At 39.6% G+C, this 21,294-nt stretch overlaps 1 long non-coding RNA gene across 1 annotated transcript; it reads right to left on the bottom strand.

Moving 5' to 3' along the window:
• Positions 1 to 10,147: 10,147 nt before the first annotated feature.
• LOC135578666 (uncharacterized) lies at positions 10,148 to 17,713 on the bottom strand. Its single transcript, XR_010470652.1, has 3 exons — positions 16,673 to 17,713; positions 15,873 to 16,045; positions 10,148 to 11,025 (listed from the first exon to the last, which is right to left on the bottom strand). It is a non-coding gene; the product is annotated as an uncharacterized LOC135578666 (long non-coding RNA).
• Positions 17,714 to 21,294: the final 3,581 nt, after the last annotated feature.

Here is a 21,294-nt window from a genome sequence, read left to right as displayed (position 1 = left end):
GTTTGTTCTCCTTAAACAGCTTGTTGGATGATATAGACCAGAGTTTGTAAACTATGGTATGTCTCAGAGTAGTGGATATCATGGCACGTACATGTTTAAGATCACAAAATACTGTAATTTCTGATGACCTTTTTAATAATGTATATTCAGATGCAAAGGAATAATTACTTTTAGTGATTTTTGCAATATTGTTATGATCAGTTATAACCAAGACATTTCTTTCTGCATCATCCTTGAACTGTTTAATATTCAGCTGTTTCATACTGATCATTTAATATTAATGTAATGTTCAGCTGTTTAATATTCACTGTAAACCTTTATCAGATGTATATAATAGTGAAAATTTAAAGCAGGGTAGGAAGCACTGAATACCATACTGTTTTGGTAAATGAGTGGGAGAAGGAGAAAGAGAAACATAGCTGATATTCTGCTGTGACATCAGTGACACCAAAACAGGTGCCGGCTGGATATAACTTCAAAGTAGAACAGTTCCTCTGAGTGTGGCATTGTATTTTTACATACTTATTTTGTACATCATCTAAGCAGCAATCAAGCTGAGAAGAATTTTCTAAGCTACCGTGTTTTTAATTGTTTTCGTGTTGAAAATCTGCTTTCAGGAATGATATCTGGATTTAGGGGCCTGAGGTGTGTGAATTCAAAGGGAACTTTTTTTTTAGTCTAGCTCATATCTTGACTAAAATAAGCATTTCTTTCTGCAGAATACATCAGTTAAAAACAAAACAAAACAAAAAAAAAAAACCAACAACCCAAAGGCCTATTCTGTAGCAAACACAGTAAAAACTAGCCAAGAATCCAGTAGTTCAATAAATAAATGTAGGGAATTAGAGAAAAGGCAGAGGTCAAGATAAGAGAAACAATGTGTTGGTATGAGGAGAGGGTCCGGTGCCTCTCTGACACCCACATGGAATCACTTCCCATAAAGCAGAAAATTCTCCGCCATGGTTTCCCAACAAAGGTGGAAGAGCTTGTTTGGGTGGCTCATTGGCTACACGGTGCCACAGTGCTGTTGGAGCTGAGGAAGGAAGATGGAACCTGCCAGGCCTGAGCGTGGGTCAAACAGTCAGAGAAATAAAGCACGTGGGAAAGGAAGCAGGACCAAAGGAAGCAGGAACAGGCAGGGGGGCCCTGTTTACTCTTCCAAATGACTGAAAACACTCAGCACATGCCACTGAGAATATTATTCTATTTTATTTAACGGAATATTTGTTTTGGTGAAGATTAAACTAAGAAATTTCAGATCTATGGGAACAGGGTCCTGTGATGCATTTTTATTCTCTGAAACAATACTGGAGGTCTGAAAAGATGACAGGAAGGACAATTACATAAATGTTGTATTTTTTAATGCAATTTACAATTCCATGGAGTCATGCACTTATAATCCCTCATTCAAAAAGATTCAATCAAGTAGCCATTAATATTTTGTTTTCTGATTTTAAGATTCTTCTGCCAATTCTTCAAAGCTGAAACAGTTTAAAGGGCCATTTGTGAGCTCCACTGAGCTACATGCAATATCACTCAGAAAGACGTACCTCAGGCTTTATCACTGCTTTCCACACACAACTCCTCCTTATACAGGGAAGAAACCTTTTTCTGCAGGTGCAGTAGCCACTAACGGCATCTAATGAGGATCAAAGCAAAAATTAGTTCTTTCCCGTGTAATTTTTTCCAGTGCTGGAAGAAAAGACCATCTTGTTTGTGGTTTTTAATAAGAACACATAAATACATATTTTTAGAATAGATACTTTCTGCCTTCTTCTGACCCATTGCAGTGCTCAGACAAAGAGTTCTGTGATCAGACAAACTTTTACTGTCCATCTGGGCAGAAAGCATCAGAGAATTTCACGTGTCTCTCATGTCTTAACGTGGACACAACTGATTTTAGTCAGCAAATGAATAAATAAATTAACATCAAGATGGGAGACATTTTTTGTTTACTTAGTTTGGAGCATGTTGGCAAGTGAATGCTTGTTATGATTTATCTGATACAATGAATATTAACAGTGTTAAGCTACACAAGTATGTCCTTTAGGATAATTTCAGATTTTTTAATGGTAATGTGCACCTTTTTTTTTTTTAATATTAATGAAGGAAGGCAGGACTAAGCATGAGTCATAAAGGGAGGGGGGGAAAAAAAAAAAAGAGTGAGCCAAGTTTTCTAAAGCAACTCTTGATGGTAAATGCTCAGCTTGTGATCGCTGATTACTGACTTTCAGGACTGAAAATGCAGAATCCTCAAATCACTAGCTGCTCTATTTCTGGGTACTGTTTCCTGCTATATCTGTGTTACCAAAGACAAATTACACAGGACAAGATCCAGAGAGAAACCCTAAACCCCATCCCTAGCAGGCCACTGCAGGGCGTCAGCAGAAAGCGTGTTATTTGCCTTTGCAGCAGTCAGCGAGGAGAGCTGACAGCAGGAGGAACGTGCAGACCGGGAGATTAATGCTGATGAGTTTATGTTCATTAAGAGCTGTGCAGGATCTTTCTGAACCCCTTGTCATCCTGTAGGCACATAATTCTGGCTAAATACCCTCTTCAAAACCCTCCACTGAGCAAAGCCACCGAACTCCCACTGCTTTCAGTTGGATTTGGTGCTTCTGATCTGGGCATCACTTCCCTTTCTTTTCCTGAACACAAGAGGGTACATAATTTAGCTAAGTGACCTCAAAGAGTTACTCACTGGTAGCACAGTATAGGGAAAGGGGTGACTTGTGTCCTGCCTGCTTTGCTATAGGGCTCATATGTTTGAGTAAGGGGCTGGCACCCCTTCTTGGAGTGCTCCTCCATGAGGAGAAAGTCCTGCTGATTACCCCAAGCAGTGAGATGCGCAGTAGCAGTTAAACTCTGCAATATTTGCTGTGGTTTTGTATAGAAAATACTTATATTGCTTTTTTCTAAATTTTTAATGAAACACCTACACAACTTTGGCTGGTAATGCCTGAGAGAAACATTCTGCTTGCAGAAACATTGGCATATATGTCATGTAATATTATTTTTTTTTTTCATTGCTAAAAGAAATTACTAACAGAAATTTTGCTTTTGAACAGTTTGTCTGTGCATGCTGTTTATATCTGAAGTTGTAATACTCAGATTTTGACTGAGGTCCATAAAGATCATAATCCTGTTTTATTAACACAGATCCCCGGAGTTCAGACTCTAACTCTGTTGTTGCTTGTGCAAAAACCAATTAGATGAGATGAGACTCCAAAAACAAGTGGAGAACAAGCAGTAGGAGCTGCTAATCTGTTAGAAACCAAATATTGTACCTTGTTATACAGGATTATGAAGTTGTGGTGGTTTATGTTCTATGTACTACACTGTTGAATTTCTGGGACTGCAGGCCAAGTTTAACATTGCATTGAACTTTGTCTTCATGTGTTCAGGGAATCCAAACTGTTGTTGTCCAGGCTGGCTTTAGGCTCATATATGGCCGTAACTGCCTGGGACACCAGAGCATCAGGCCTTCTCCAATGGTGTCCATCCTAAGGATGGTGCTCCTGTGCTAGGCTTGAGGGCCTAGCACACCCATGGCTCTCTCAGCTTGCTTTGAAGACTTTGCCTTGCTGAGCTGTACATACCTCACAGCAGCTATATCTGTGTTTATATTTAACTCCATGATTTTTTTGGACTATGCATTGCAATTCTTAACACCTCACAAATAAGAGCTGCTGTAGGACTTGGTTTGAAGCATGTGTCAGAAGAACATACTGGTCAGGTTTAGATTCCTGCAGGAAAGTGATCTCAGTCAAGTAACATATTGCCAGAGGCATCTGTCTTTCTGTTTATACCTCATCTCTGCCTGTTCCCGCCAGGGACCTGTTGGGCACACTGCTCTGTTCTGCTAGTCAGTGGTTTAGAGAGCCTTTAAGGTGACATTTTAATGCCTATAATGAGATTTTAGGTGCAGAAAGAGCTTTGTTGCACAGAACACCTCTTCTTGGTTCCCTCCCATGGAAATTTTATGTTTTGTTCTTCACTGCTTTCTGTAATGTAGTCTGAAAAGAAATGACTCATTTGTACTGTTGAGTAATAAACTATTGAAGACAAAATATAAGCAAAAATGGATAGCACTTTTGATACTGTGAATGCAGAAAATGTGCAAATTAAAATATTGTAGTGTTATATAAGAACTCAGCAAATTAATCTCATCTGTTTGTTATTTAAAAGATTAATCCATTTAAAAGAGAAACTTTGAAACTTAGAATGAGAAACACGAATTTTTCAGAGTAACTTTTTTGCCCCAACAACAATACTAAACTGTGTGGTGTCTTCACTTCCCAGGATATTTTATTCTATGGTGTACATACCATTATTGGCAGGTATATGAGAGACAATTTCCTTCTTTCCTACCCATGCTTTTCTGCTTGGTGGTTCTCCGAGGATGTCCTCTGGGTCCTTTATCTGCACTCTCCATTTGCACACGAATTGGTGCTAATCACATACACCAGTGACTGGCATTTTTTGGTTGCTGGAATACATTTTTTCCACTATAGAAGCGGCTGCTGTTGCTGGTACACTGTAAAATGCACAACCAGTGTGTGAACCTATAGCCCGGGGTGACCTTATAGTCTGAGACTATAGGAAATGAGTTCTTCAGGAATGTGATGCTATCTCTGAGCCTGAGGAGTTTCACAAACATTGCCTAGTAAAAAGACAGTGATGCAAAATGGTGAACTCAAAGCAACGACTTACAAACTATGAATACCCACTGAACCTGAGAGCAAAAATACAGTTCTCAGTCATCATTTTTTCTGTGGCAATGTCAAGTAGGTTTTTGATAAATAAAAAATGCATGGCATAAAAGAATTGAGTCTTACGAAACAGTAAACAACTTTGAAAACTTTTCTTTTATCTGTCATTTCTAAAGTCCTGAGGCAGGCTGTTAAAGCTTCTAGAAATATTAATGCTGAATCTCTGTAAAGTGAGTGTAATTGCTATGCAAGGAAACAGAACATTGATTCAGGCAACACAAGGTCAAAAGCCTTTAAAAAAGGGATTATTTTTTTTCTTTCATTTAAGCAGACAAGGACATGATTTAACCAACACTCTGACGTGGATGCCTTATCCAGACCAAAAAATTATTGTATTTCATGTTGAAACACAACAAAATGAATGTGTCAGTTCTTAATTAAATTTTTACTTCCTTCTGCTGTTTTTTTTTTTTATAATCCCAAGTCTAGTACAGGAGAGCACAACCTGTGTGAGGTCTCTGCTACTCCAAGATTAAGCTGCTGCCTCTAGGACAAAGATAGGAATCATCAGGTGGCACATGTGGGAGGCTCAGACCACCCCTTTTCATGCAGGCACATTTACAGGTGCCAGACAAGAAACAGAAGAGTGGTTCAGCTGGCAAAAACAACTAAGCAGTCTCAAGACTTTAACTTTGGGCTGTCTGCAGGAGGGTCTGAGTCAAAAATCAAGCAAAGTCAACAGGGCTTTGCATATTCCTTCAGCAAGAATTCAAGCAAGTATTAAGGCATTTCCTTGAACTCTTCTTAGCAGATGCTCAGTTTTGGGGCAATATCGGGACAATCCTGGGTTTTCTCTGTGATGCAGGGGTGAGGAGCACTACAGACCAAAGCACCCACTCTCTGGTACAGGCTGTCTGCAGTTCTCAGTGCTCTGTGAGGCTGGAAATGGGTCTATATGTTTTGGTAGCCTAAGTAGGTTAGGATGGCATGGTGTGAAATTAAAAAGAATTTCTGGCTATTTGACTCAACTACATTTGCTGTTTAGATAAAGTAAACAAAGGCCATGTGACAATGTGGAAATTATGACCCCAGTACTTTTTTTACCTCACCAATAAGACACTCTAGATTTTTTAAGGATGCATGATACCCTGCATGTTTCAGGTCATACTCCTGCATGCTGAAATAGCAGTAAACAAAGTGATAACTTGTTCCATCTCAAGACAGAGACAGCTGCTTCAGAGATGTTAGCACAACAGTGTTTCCTTCTTGCAGCATCCCACTGTTCATGTCTCCTCTGCTTTTATATTTCAACAGTCACACCACAGGTTGTCCATGGAGCCGAAATTAACTTCGTTTTGTCCACTTCCTGATATCACAGTATGTGGAGTGTTATAAAAGATAAGGAATAGGAAGGTTTCTGTACTGGCCTATAAATAAAATGTTTGTGTGTTAGGACAGGATAGGTTTTTGGCCATGGTACAATAAAATTATACAGACTAGCCCCAGCAGACTGTGTTATCATGAATGTGCAGTGTCACGGAAGTAGCTTAACTCATCAAAAGTAACAGATGAGCAATAGTCTTGCAAAAAAATGTAAAGTTTGTGAAATAAGATGTTAAATATGTTTTATATCTCTGTAGCCCATTAGATGTAGCATATGCACACGTGCATACATGCACACATTCCATCCCACGGTTCAAAGCAGGTCACTCCTTCTAACAGAATTATTAAATACTATATCTTAAAAAACTGTAATTTCAGTTTCTCCTGTTGTTTTCCAAAACACTGGCTTTCTTACTTAATTCTCCCACTGATATGAGCAAGACTTGCAAATTTAGAACACTTTTTATATATTTTTCATTGACCTTGCACCCAAGTAAGGTGAAGCTTTTGTTATTTTGAACTGGATTCTCACATAGAGCAATATAGAGGAGGAAGGACACATCTACATTTATACATTATACACAACATATGCTTTGTTACAACCCTCTTCTAATCCTTTACACCAGTCAGCAAATGAAAACTCCATAACATATGAGCAACTACAATAATGCAGATGAAGGCATTAATGATCTTCTGTAATTATTCAACATTCAAGAAGTCATGAACTTGAGCCTGCTGAGCAACATGGCTTTAGTTTCTACCTAAGGGATCTCCTCAGGGTGGAAGGTAAATTAAAGAATATTGGCTTTTCCCAGCCAAGAACCCCTTTTAGCAAATGAAGTGTTTTTGTTAATGGTAAAAGGTACAAGGAAAATCTGTCATTGTTAAATTGGCTTTAATTAAAAATAATTCAAATGCGCGCTGAACTAACTGACCTGACCAAAAGAAGAAATAAAACACATAATAGACCACCCCCTGCTCAGTGTTATTGATCCAGCAGTGTGGATAATACATAGTTATCTAATGTAGCAGCTCATGTGCTCAGAGCTATGAACTCATTCACACAGGGTAATTAATTTGGTCATAGACAAAGCTTGTAGAATTAATAAATGACTCCTTCTTTCTTTTTACTCAGTTAAATACTACTAGCACTACCCTTTGTGCACAGATAAGTGCTACTTGACTTGAAATGTAAAGAAATACCATCTCGCAGCTGCCTGTACCCAGGCAGTTTGCCATTAAGGGGAGCATGCCAAAGCAAAGCTTTCAGCGTAGGGCAGCAGGAGCTTGTTGCAGTGCGAGTGAGGAATACGTAGAAGCCCAGTTGAATGTCAGTGTGTTCAGTGTTACCACCAGCATAAAGGTAGGACCTAGACATGTGCTTCACGATGCACAAGATGTTGTGCAATGTAGAGTAAAAAATTCTAACAGTTCACTTCAGGGAATTTGTAATGGGCTTAAACTGCACAACAATTACATAACCACAGGCCTTGAATGGATTTTTTAAAAGTGTACCCTCCCCTCTAGTTACCAGGATTTAATTATTAAACCTGAGTTTCATTAACATGACGATTCCCATAATTTCTACCGTGCCTCTAAACTTGCTAACATTTGTTAACTACCAGAATGAAGCCTGATACTGTAATAAAGAGCTGGCAGCAAACATAACAGGGTAAAATACTATTTTTTTCATGTTGGTAAAATTCGTAAAAAAAAAGGCACAATTTTAAGGAGGGGAGACACAGATATCAGTAACAACAGACAGATTCCATTTATACAACCAAACATTTACTATAAGCTGCAACCAATAACCTGTATCTGACTGCTCTTTTAACAGTGGTGATTTAAATATTGACATTGGAGCACCAACAGTTCCCACAGGAATTACTTTTTAAAAAATATTTTTGTTTATAAATGCCAGAGTATCTGGCTAAGGGGATATCCTCTGTCCAAATAATAGATAGTCTCTAAATATTTGCCTGTCTCTAAAAGAAACACAGTATCTATCAGCATAGAAGATTCATTTCCACTAAATACAATATGCTTTTGAAAATCTTTGTAATGGCAAATAGTTTCCCAAAACATCACAGTTGTCAATAGTGCTGTACATATCATAATTTCTCTCAGTAATGAAATACTGAACTTACCCACTTAGTCCTTTGTCTGTATATTTGTCAGCATAAGGAGGCTTTTGTTTTTAACATGTGGCTGAGTACTTTGTAGTCCATATGATGTTATGTACACTATTATTTCTAATAATGATAATGCTTTCATCTGTCAGGCACGTGGCTTTATCAATGCCATTGCAAAACAATGTCACTGCTATCCCTGGGGAAGTAATGGAACGACTTATCCTTGCTGCCATCTCAAGGCACATAAAGGATAAGAGGGTCATTAGGGGCAGTCAACATGGCTTCACCAAGGGGAAATCGTGCTTGACCAACCTCATAGCCTTTTATGAAGATAAAAGAGGTGGATAGATGATGGCAGGGCAGAGGATGTGGTCTACCTTGACTTCAGTAGAGCATTTGACACAGTCTCCCACAACATTCTCATAGCTAAACTGAGGAAGTGTGGTCTGGACGATCGGGTAGTGAGGTGGACTGCGAACTGGCTGAAGGAAAGAAGCCGGAGAGTCGTGGTCAATGGGGCAGAGTCCGGTTGGAGGCCTGTATCTAGTGGAGTGCCTCCAGGGTTGGTGCTGGGGCCAGTACTGTTCAATATATTCATCAATGACTTGGATGAGGGACTAGAGTGCACTATCAGCAAGTTTGCTGATGACACCAAGCTGGGAGGAGTGGCTGACACGCCAGAAGGCTGTGCTGTTATCCAGCGAGACCTGGACAGGTTAGAGAGCTGGGTGGGGAAAAATTTAATGAAATATAACAAGGGCAAATGTAGAGTCTTGCATCTCGGCAGGAACAATCCCAGGTTTCAGTATAAGTTGGGGAATGACTTATTAGAGAGCAGTGTAGGGGAGAGGGACCTGGGAGTCCCGGTGGACAGCAGGATGACCATGAGCCAGCACTGTGCCCTTGTGGCCAGGAAGGCCAATGGCATCCTGGGGTGTATTAGAAGGGGGGTGGTTACTAGGTCGAGAGAGGTTCTCCTTCCCCTCTACTCTGCCCTGCTGAGACCACACCTGAAATACTGTGTCCAGTTCTGGGCCCCTCAGTTCCAGAAGGACAGGGAACTGCTGGAGAGAGTCCAGCACAGGGAAACCAAGATGATTCAGGGAGTGGAGCATATCCCTTATGAGGAAAGACTGAGGGAGCTGGGTCTCTTTAGCTTGGAGAAGAGGAGACTGAGGGGTGACCTTATTAATGTTTATAAATATACAAAGGGTGAGTGTCACGAGGATGGAGCCAGGCTCTTCTCAGTGACAAACAATGGTAGGACAAGGAGTAATGGGTTTAAGCTGGAACATAAGAGGTTCCACTTAAACTTGAGAAGAAACTTCTTCTCAATGAGGGTAACAGAACACTGGAACAGACTGCCCAGGGAGGTTGTGGAGTCTCCTACTCTGGAGACATTCAAAACCTGCCTGGACACATTCCTGTGTAGCCTCATCTAGGTGTTCCTGCTCCGGCAGGGGGATTGGACTAGATGATCTTTTGAGGTCCCTTCCAATCCCTAGCATTCTATGATGATCCTTCTTTCCCTGATACTTCATGCAATGCTGTGTTTCTGGTAACCAAGCTAGTTTTAAGCTGTGGAACATTTGAAAAGCTTTGGAAATTGTAGCTTTCTTTCTTAAAGCATAACATTAAAAATTCTGTCATGCACGGACTGTAATGCATTGTTACAGTCCTTAATATAATGTTGTGTCTCATGTTATGCACTAGAAATTAGACTTTACATTTCCCTTTCAGTTGCAAGTTTCACTGCTACCTGTGCACATGTTCTGAGTAACATTTCTATTTTTCCATGACTCTAGATTATTTCGTGTCTGTGAGAGTAGCAAACTGTGCTGGTGTGTCAAGTGAGCAAAAGAGATAATGGTCCTAATCACATAGCGACATTAAGTAAAAACATGACTATATATTTATTTTATTTGCATTCTTTATTAAAAGAAAAATCAATTATCCTATTAATTTTATTACTCAGCTGATAAGAAAGCAAAGTCAGACAGATCAGATACAAGCAAGAGGGGTATACACAAACGTGCCAGCTTCTATTTGTTCTTGTAGCCAGAGCTGAGGTCCACAAACCATGGGGAGCTCCCCACCACCGCTGAATCCCCGCGCTGGCCAACAGCAGTGGCTGGTGGGGAGGAGGCCTGGCAAACTGAGAGATTTGAGCTCTTTTGCACTGTGAGCTCCAGATGCCCTTTGGAAGTGATGGGCCCCTGCCTGAATTCACCATTTGACCACAAAGTACAGGTTGAATCAGTAGAGAGGAGATCTGTCCATTGGGGTCATGACCATGCAAGAAGAGCCAGCTTCCTCCAGCCTTTCTTACAGGTCTTCAGTTCCTTGTGTATCGTTTACCCTCTCATCCTCATTAGCCAGTTTGGTTCATACAGAGTGTAAGCTTTCTGAGGCAGACAACTTCCTGTCTGTATGAAGTGCCTACCGTGATACAACCTCACTCATTACTTGGGTTGCTAGACACAGCAGCAGTAATAAGAGCAGCAACCTGTTACTGGACATGTATAACAGTATTAACTGAGAGAGAAGACATCCTGCAGCATGTGCACCAAGAAAGACACAGCAGCAAGAAGGTCTTCAATTTTGTTGAAGGAAGGTGTGTGTACTCTGTTGACATTCTTCTCTGATATTCCAAACTGTACTCATTCATCAGTATGCAGGTCTTCTGCTTGTAGAGAACAGCTGAATGAAAGGCATTTATTCTTTTAATCTTTTTGCTGCTAACGTGCAGAAATTAGGTTTCTCATGTACATATTTTGCGTGGCAGAAGAGATAAGAACCTGCAGATAAAGTTAAAGACGTCAGTGCAATGAGGTTCGACTTGTCCTCCATTTAAGGGACTTATCAAGAACAGGGAGGAGTAAAGAGCGCAGCTGGCTTTCCAGATAATGTTCTTAACCTTATAGGACCTTTCAAAATATATTGCAAACATGTCAAGGATTATTTCTTTCTCATATTTACTTCATTATTTATTGTGGCAGAGAGGGGACAGTACCAGAAACCGACATGCTCTTCTGTTTAGAACTATTAACAAAAATGAGGAGGTTAAAAGGGTTCAGCTACGTCTGACCTCTGTATATCAGGAGTTCTTCCCATTGCAAACCAGTCACAATGGTGTCTCCATATCTTTCTGACTGCAGAGACTGCTCCATTTCCTGTGACAATAATCTGCTTCAATGGGGCAGAAAAAAGCAAACCTCAAAGAGGTGCTTCCATCCTATCACTTATCTTTCTCCCTCAAGTTGACGTAATTTCTTTGGAGAGCACGGAGATTGCAGCTGGGTTCCTGAGAACAGTCGTGCTAGAAAGCAGGAGACTCCTTGCCCCCATTAACTTTGGTTATTACCCAGCTGGTCTGGCCCTCAGGGTACAGAGTCTCACAAATACCTTTTTGTGTGTGAGGAGCTCAGTTTTCTGCTGACACTGTGCTGAAAAATGCTCCAAAGCAACACTGCAAAACACACATGTTTTAAGGCTTAATGGCAACACTATCCTATCTAAAAGCCAAACCCAAATCAATGTCAGCATTGCCTTAGTCAGAAGTGGGTAAGAGTGCAACACTGAGTAGGTGTTGGAATAACTTCTTTTGTTTCGTAGTTAAATGGTTGACTTGTCTTTTTGAAGTTACAGGAGACAGTTATTTTTCTAAAAATTGTATCAATATTTGTGGCTATATTTAGGACAAGAATCACTTCTTGAAAAGGTGAATCTTCACTTCGCATAGCAACTGTATTTTAAGTCAACTGACCATGTGCTTATCAAGGGTGAGTGCACTGGCATGTTTCCACATCATAATAGTACCTATTATGCCAGTGACCGAAAGACTAGGAATACATCAGGGAAGTTTATAACATGAAATTGCTCATACCTTAATAATTGTCTAGGGAGTTACAATGAAAAGTTCCTGCACAAAGTTTGAATTCCTGTCTTGAAACCAACATGCTCCCGGTATGCCTTTTGCATATACTACCAAGATATACAGACTTTAGAAAGAGAATCATAACTGTAAGCAAGACTGAAAAAAAAAATATCCATCACAGCCTTTTCCTTTTAGGGACTTCTGGATAATTTATTTCCAGTCAAGTTGACATTTAATTTTTAAATAGCATTTTGTTCAAATTCACCAAGCTATGAAATAGTTGTGTTGCAAGGAATAAAGATAGCTTAGCACATACTGTCAATGGAGCAACAAGAGTTTCTGTTATAAAAATTTGTCTTTTATATTATTTGGATGTTGACGTCTCTTGTGCGATTTCAGACTTCTTACTTAACTAGATTCTCAGAAACTTATCATGTTGACTCACTACTGGAAAATGCTAACAGCTCTTACACCTTCACTCTGATATTGGGTTTACATGGCAATTGACTCTGCCTTTATATCAACTGTGTGGTTAATTAAATGTTAGTGTTTCAGTAGTAGTGAGGTTAAACTGGGAAAACTGTGTAAAGTTTTGAGCTCTCCAGTACAAGACAGAGATGGACAAACTGTACATACAGTTCAGCATGGATCCACTAAGATTAGGGGAGGGGCACAAATGCATGCTAGGAAAAATTAAGAGACCTGGATTTGTTCAATATGGAGAAGAGAAGGCTAAGCGGAGATCTAGCTGTCTTCAGTGATTAATGGGGAGTTACAGAAAAGAGAGCCAGACTCTTCTCAGATGTGCACGGGGAAAGGAGGGAAGGCAATGGTCTCAGGCTGCAGCAAGGGAAATTCTGTTTGAATATAAAGAAAACAGTCCCTATGAGTGTTGTGACTCGCTGGAATAGATTGTTCAAAGAGGCTGTAGAACCTCCACTCTTGGAGATTTTCAAGTCATGACTGGACATAGCCCTGAACAACATGGTCTAGTGATGATTTAGTCCCACTTTGTGCAAGAGGTTGCCTGAGATCTGTGATTCTAATAGCTACATGGGTGAAACACTCTCTTCTTACACTGTCAGCTTCCTAGAGATGCTTCATGAGACTTCCAGTATCTTTCAAATCTTGTTTATAATGAGAAGTCACTAAAGTAGTGTATGGAGGAATGTCCTTCTTTACCCCAGCCCAGCCCAAAACTCATTCAAAATAGTACCTACATAGCTCCAAGCTCCCTTCCTTCAGATAGCAACCGAATGTCTCATGATCTACCTCTGTTAAACAGAGTCACTGGAAGTGTAATGCTATGTCAAGTAGAAATCTGATCCAGCTCCAGAACAAGAAAAGAAGCCAAACAGTGCTGGCTTTCTAAGTACTAGCTGTGCAAAATATGACTCATGTAGTGAATGCTTTTGCCATCAGTTTCTGTAACACAATTTTTAAATCTTTTCCATGGCTCAGAAAACATCTCAGCCTTACCTTTAGCACACACGCTTACATATATGCATGTATGCATACATATGTTTATTCATACTTACGTGTGTGTATATAGATACATTCATATATCTGCCCATACATGAAGTACACACATAGAGAGATATAGTGTGAGAGTACATTTCTGTGGTGCTAAGCTTTGCAGAATGTCTGGAAATGGCAGCCTGAGTTCTGTCTTCTTTTATACTGGCATAATTCCCTTTATCTGCCATCCTGGTAAATCACCCTTTCTGAAATTCTATAGTCTGATAAATAAGGATCATAGTCTTCTGGCAGTAAAAATGAACCTTAGCAGGAATTGTCTAATCTGTTCTCATAACACAAGCCAATGTGGGCACAGGTCTTGCAAATCACCATTTCTATTGGTGGCAGAATACATAGTCCTCTAGCCTGAGTGTAAAGATTGCATATGAATAATGTCTTGCATGAGACTGAGTTTAATTACATTACTCTGCCTATGAAAAATGTGCAGTTTGGCCCTGTAGTGAACTTGCTTCCCATCACTGACTATGCTTTGGGCATTTTTGCACTGTGAACAGTATGAGTCTTAAGCCTCATTAATTTCATTATTAGCGTTGCTGGTTTTATGCACTTAAAACCCCCAAGTGGGTGCCAGAAGAGAGTTCTCAGGTAGTGTGTGCAACTTTCCCCCACTCTAAAGCTAGAAGCCTGTCTGATCCCCAAGGAAGCATGATGTCTTTCTTTTGATGTGGTCTGTGCAGCATGGTAGTCATTCAAGAGTGTTAAAAATGAAAATTATCTCTTTTAAAAATCCATTGGTCTCAGTTAACTGTCTACATTTTTTTCCTTTTTCATGGGGTAAATCCTGGCATCTTCTCTGCCCTTTTCATGAGAACAGAGAATGTGATCTGCAGGAAAAACATTCCTATCAAGGTTTCTCAGGTTATGTCTGATTTGTTACATTTTTCTCTACATTTATGTTTTGAGGAACTGGATTTTTTTAATTTTACTTGTGTTTCTTAAGTTTGCTCACAGCACATTTTCTGTATATTCACAGCTTCTTGCCTACATTTCAGGAAAAAAAAAAAAAAGTCCCAATTATGACTACTGTTTCCTAGTGGCAGTATACAATGAAGTATAGAGTAACAGTCACAGCAAATACAGCAGTCAGATCTCCAGTGCACATTTAGATGATGTTACTTTCAAGCTAATGCTCTGAAATATGAATGTGCTGTCATAACATTTGCTCCTCTTGGAACCGCATCCCAGCCAAGGAGCACAACTCTCTCCTCTAACTCCAGGCACACAGAAGTGCCACGTGGGACCCTGAGCCATCTTGGTCCACCCTGTACAGCTGCAATCACTGCTGAGAAAACCTTTCTACTCTGCTTTCTACCACCACTTTGCACATCAGAAAGCAGAGTCTGTATCCCCTTTAGCAGAGGAACTAGGACTACACTCAGCTGGCAGTCAATGGGGGAAAAAGCCCCTCTGTTTTAGCTCAGTCCAAAAATGGCCGACCCTTGGCAGTCTGTGTAAAATGCATTTTTATCCTGATTTATCAATAGCCACTGGGCTATTTCCCTGCTTGGTGGGATACCAGTGTGTAGGGTGAGGATGCTTTATTTTAATATACTGGTATCTGAATCTACTGTCAGCAACCATGGTGAACTCTACCCTAGTTCCACAAACCCTATGAACCTCCTGGGTTTCCTGCAAAAGGCTAAACAGAGATGAAGTGGAGGAACAGTAAGTGTGATCGCTGCGATATTTGGCAGAAACTTCATTGAGGTTTGCGCTAAACTGATAGTGCTCCCAGAATAAGAACTCACCCGTAAGTTACAGTAGATGCCTTCAGCACAGGACAGCTGCACCGAAGGAAATTAAAGACAGTATTTCCTTTCTTCTGGACCTAAGAATCTGTGATTATTGCCTTCCTGTGCACTGGCAAAAAAAGGAAGGTACTAAACACTTTGATGTTAGTGAAGTTCTACAGTTCTACAGTTCTACAGCATCAGGAAGAAAATGAAAATATTCAACTGAAGCAACACACAGCATTTTCCATCACCAAAAATGAAACAGACAATGAATTTCCAGCTGGTTAGAAAGTGTGTGCTGTAAATCAATTACCTAACATAGACAGCAGGCACTGTTTCATTTTCCCCTGAGAAAGTGTCTGAGACCAGAAAGAGCCCAGAAGGAACTGCAGGCCACTAGACTTGCCCCAGCATGAGATGGAAGTTTGGAAGTTTGGATGATCTTCCAGCTGTATCACTCCAATTGTAGACAGTATTTGGTCAGCCTAAGAATTACCTAAAGCTAATCAGCTGAAGCCCTTAGGAAATAGTCTTCAGTGAAGCAGCTTGCCTTGAGTTCATCAGCAAAACACAGATCTGGCTGCCAGCAAGATGTTATGGTGACTGGATCCTGTTTTCTGGATTCTGCTGTTGTACTTAGTACACCAAATGGTACAGTTCAGAGTAGCACTAGGAAAGAAACATAAAAGGCTTTTCTTTGTTGCTTACAAAATTCCAGTTAAGAAATTAAGTTGCAATTTGTTTATAGGAATTACACCAAATTGAAAAAAAATCATTACTGGAAAGGGTTGTAGATTGTTAGACAGAACAGACTGCAACAACAATCAAACAACTCACCTTCCCAGGAATTAACCTCTGTTGTGATTACACTAGCATGAGAAATTTTGTGCTATAGTGCTGACCAACAAAGAAAAGTTTCCATAATGCTGTAATACCACACCGCTGTATTGTCAGGCTGCTAAAGACGCCTATGAAATATTTTTTATAGTCATGAAACTGTTAATCACTTGATGATAAAATACTTGAAACATTAGTCTCAGCTGAATTTAAAACATCTCTGAGCCTCTTTTCAGACCTCAGTGTTCCTAGGGTTAAGTGAGCTATGCACTTTAATTACACTCTAATTTTAATATAGCCCAACCCATTAAAACACTTGCATTTCATTAATTCAGCCAGCAAGTCTTGACTCCTTGTGAATATACCATATCACATGTAGGACTTTGGTACAACAGTTAGGTCTCTATCTACACAGCCATAAGTAAAGAGTATAGAAATCTCTTGGTAGAGATCACTAACCTGTTCTTCAGGTACTTGTATGTTACTCTTCCTGTGCTGTCCGTGACTCTTGCCACTCCACAGATAAATCAGCAAGAACATCTCAGTGATACAAAATTAGCCCCAGATACCAAGTGGGACTGATGAAAATCAACTTTCATTTTAATGTGTTTTGAATTGAGATTTTATCTTGTAGTGCTCTAATGTTATCTGCTGATATTTTTAGTCTGGTTTCCTAGAGAGCATCCATAATAATGACTAGTACAGGGTTAGATTTTTTTTTTCATTACAAATGGGATTGTTATCGCTATGAAACTTTAAGGCAACTCCCAGTGACTTGGATGAGCCTTCTAACACGTACCCAGAGGAAATGAAGCTTTTTTGTTGGGTGGTTCTTGTACTCATGTCTTTCATCTTAATCTTCAAAGGCCTTCATTAACTCCATCTCGATTTCATAAAGAACATCTCTCCTTCCTCTCTGTGAGGTTTATTTGTAAGAGTTCTACTCCTTAGAAGTTCCAAACCCACTAAACTTAAGCATTTAACATGTGAAAACAAAAAACAAAATTTTCTCAGCTACTTCCTCACATCTCTTCAGCAGGAGTAAATAGAAGTGGCCACAAACCAACCCACATTGAGGCCAAAATGTCAACTACATTTTTGCAATTGCTTACATACACACCCACAAAAATAAAAATGATGATACATACATACAGGAAATGTTTGTGGGGAGGTGGAGAACAGAAAGTGACAGCAGAGAAGGGGAGGACTGGAGGAATAAGGCCACAACTGCTGTGCAAGATAATCATCAGTCTCACATGTGCTTCTGAGTGTTCCCTGTGGTCAATACAAAAACCCAACAATGAAGAATGATTCCAAAAAGTGGAAGATCCTTGGAGAAAATAAGCACAGTGAGCAGATGGGGAAAAGCTACAAACATCTTGTGGGAGAGAACTTGGACCCTAACCCAAAACCCAGACCCCACAGCCTCTCACAGTTGCAATATTTATTGAAAGGTGCTAGCATAGTGGATGAAAACCGTAACATAAGACTGCAGAACAAATTGACAGCTTTTTTTGAGGTTGTATGAAAAATACCTATTTTACAGCACATTTTTTTTATGGGAGTTTAAAAGTCATTTCTTCTGCATCTAAGCTCCTTCTGCCTTTTAAAGTAGCTAAAAATAGAGCCTAAGAATCCCCAGTTGATACCCACAGGTGTCAAATTCAGACACTGAGTGCACAAACTGAGAAACCAGGTGGGTGTTTGCATGTGCAGTTTTCACGTTATAAATATTTGTGTGGGTCTCCTAACCCAGTGTGTGTACATACTGTACAACGCAAGACCCTTCAGTTTGAGGCACATGTAATGAAAAATAAAGGTCAAAGTCAATGTTTTAGAAATACTGAGGAAAATAATGCAATGCCAGATACTGGATACCTACACTTCGTTTGTATTATGCATGAGTTCCTATCACAACATCTCTGCTATAAGAGCACTACATGCACAGCTAATATAATAAACTCCAATTATTTGTATAGTATACAGTTTTTAGAGCTTTTCTGAAGTCGGGATACTATGGAAGATGCTGTAAATTCTTATCTTTTTTTTTCTGTCTTCTTAGAGCTTGTGTCTGCCTATACACTAATCATTTTTGTCTGGTAGGTGTGTTAGTACATCTCGTCTGTCACCAGATAAAATGCTAATGCCAGTGTATTATCTACTCGAAATGTGAAACCAAAGGAAGACTGGTGAAAAAGATCCTGAGTCTAGGGAAAAAAATACACCAAAAACTTGTTCTCTAAAATGAGGTCTAATGAGAAGAAAAAAACACAAGCTCACACAAATGGGTTAGTTCCCAGCAAAGACTCATGTTCCCTTCCCACAGTGCTGCAGGTATCCCATGACAAGGTGGAATTGTAAAGACACTTCAAATGTCCAAGTCATACCCACCTGCTGCCTTTGCTTCTTGAATTCTTCACTCCTTTGTCACCAGCTACTTCTGCATTCTACAGGCTCCGCTTTAAAGTACAGAAGGTGAGAAAAGTTTCTTTTCCCAAGGGAATCAACAGTCACTTCAGGTACTACCCAGCCTAGTCTGACAGGGGTGAGCTGTGGAAGCAGAGGCCACAAGAAGGACCCCATCCCAGTGGGGTTGTTGGCAAAGTCCACACTGCATCAAGTGTGGATGGAGGGTCCCTCCTTTCCCCTGCTCTGCAGGTGATTCTGTTCTTGCTTTTCGAGCAGTATTTCCAAGAGGTGTTGGACCACCACCAACATCCAACTCCCCAGCTGAGATAATTTCAATGTGTCTTTATTTTTTTTTTTAACGAAAATGTGAGTTTAGACTCATTATTCTTTGCTCCATATTTTCATCAATTCTTGCATATTTTTGAGCAGCCTTTCTGAACACTTGATTTGCTTGCTACCTGGTATGCTAGGCCTTGTGCTCCAGGTAGGCTAAGTTGTTTTTTTCCTTTGTTCAAGCATCTAGTAATGTCGAGTCTGAGAATGAGACAGGAGCTTTGCATTGTCCATTCTTTAACCCTCTAACAGGACAGTTTAATTTTATTTCTAAACACAGAAAAAAGCAAAGTAACTTACATAGAAACTCCACTGGTTTTGTGCTAAATTTGATGTTTTCCTGAGAAAAATTAGCAAGTCAGTCTTTGAATAAAGGCTTTACCATTGCATGATGTTATACCCAAGAAGTTTGTTAGGGAATATCTGCATAATACTATGCTTCAAAAAATCAATATTTACACTTTATACAGTTCTAAAAGTATCCTGTTTACTTCTACAGTGCTAATATAATTGTGTCTGGAAAATTAACCTGATACCTAGCGTTAAAGTTTAATAGATAAGCAAATCCAGATGTTCCCCATGTTTTGTCCTTTGCTGTTCTTCAAATAATTTCAAGGTATCACATTGTGTAACTTAAAAAGCATCTCTTTGTTTTTTTCTGACAAAGAAGATAAAGCATTTCATCTGAGAGCTAAATCTAAAAGCTGTAGTGAGTGTATTTAGGACAGAACAAAATGGAAGGAGTACAAGTAAAACTGCTTGGGTGAAACCTTAGCCCCACTGAATCCTGTGCAAGATCCCCATTGATTTCCTAGAGGCAAGACCTTACATAGCAATCACAACACAAAGACAGCTGACACCACACAATTTTTAGAGGGGGACAAAAGATTAAAAACTCAATATTCAGGATACAGTCAAGTTTAGATTCAGCTGAACTCTGAGCTGACATCCAGTACATTCTTTATTCAGCAGAAGAAAATGATAGATGTGACAGAATTTAAGTGTGGTGTGAAGAACAGTAAAAATATAGCCTCTTTTTAAACAAAAAAGCCGGTCTTTCTCTTTTATTTGATGTATAAAAAGCCTCTCTATAATCTTCACAGGCTATAAGAGTTCAAGGATGACCTTCTAGTCTGGTCAGTTGTAAAGTAATCTTCTGAAATACTTACCGTGTCATAAGGATACCAACAATGGGAATGGGAGGGAACTGAGGGGAAAGAATAGGGCAAAAACAGCCTAGGCAAAAAGCAGCAGGGAAGACCAGAGTTAGTTTCAGACAATCTTAGTGAATCTATTTGTATTTGCTTCCATAATGCTACAGTTCTTAATATCCCAGAAATAACAAAAAAAACCCCAAACACCTGTCTTATATGCTTTCTAAGGTGCTACAACAGAATAAAGAAGAAATAGTAAATTGTTTTGATACAAAGTGCCCTGGGCATAATATGTAGCTTAAAGAATAAGGAAGGATGCAAATTCTTCAGAGCTTTACAGCTTTACAGAGTGCTTTACAGTTCCAGCTGATATGAATAACAAAGGTCTATTGACTTCAGTATTGTGGTCTGTGATCTTGAATAAGTATCTCATTGTCTTCTGGAGGGGATCTGATGCATCTGGAACAGCAGCGCCTCATTTTCTGCTCTGCAGAACACTGGCTTTTTGAGCATCTTGACAATGAAATAGGGAAAGCTGCCTGGACAACGTAGGTAAACATTATGCAGAAAATTATTTTCTTAAATTAAAAGCAACCTCCCAATGAAAAAAGTTTTGTGCAAAAATGATGTCGTGGTTAAGGTATTTTTTATTTATACGCATAATTTCATGGCAAAATTACTAATACTTACACATTTCCAGGGGAATATTGAGATTTATAATAAGACTTTTAAAAACTATTCAATGGGAGAAGTTGATAGATTTTCTAGAAATGTATCACAAAAAAAAAAAAAAAGAGGAAAAGTCAGTTGTGTAGAATAGAAATGATACTGAAGTTTCAAAATTAATTTCAGTTCCCTGTAAGTGAAACATTACATGCTGGTGAGGGCATGTTCATTAAGGCCTGATCCTCATGGAACTTAATAATACACCTATTAACTTTAAGGGCATAACCAATTCCACTGCAATCCCAGTTAAAATCAAACCTGTGCCTTGCTGCTTGGCTGAATTGGGGCCTAGAGGAGCCGTCAGAGTCATCACCCGGTGAGGAGAGGAGGAGGGCAGTGGCTCAGCCTACGGCCAAAGGTGTCCGAATGTCAGACAAGGTCTTTGGGCAGGGAGGAGGAGGAGGCCGGTTGGCTTCCAGCCCAAAGGGAAAAAGGAAAATAAATGTCCATAGCACTTCT

The sequence above is a fragment of the Columba livia genome, chromosome 2 (genome assembly GCF_036013475.1).
Source record: "Columba livia isolate bColLiv1 breed racing homer chromosome 2, bColLiv1.pat.W.v2, whole genome shotgun sequence".
In the NCBI taxonomy this organism is placed as follows: domain Eukaryota; kingdom Metazoa; phylum Chordata; class Aves; order Columbiformes; family Columbidae; genus Columba; species Columba livia.
Note: the sequence above shows the minus strand (reverse complement) of the source record. Positions and strands in the feature narration are given on the sequence as shown.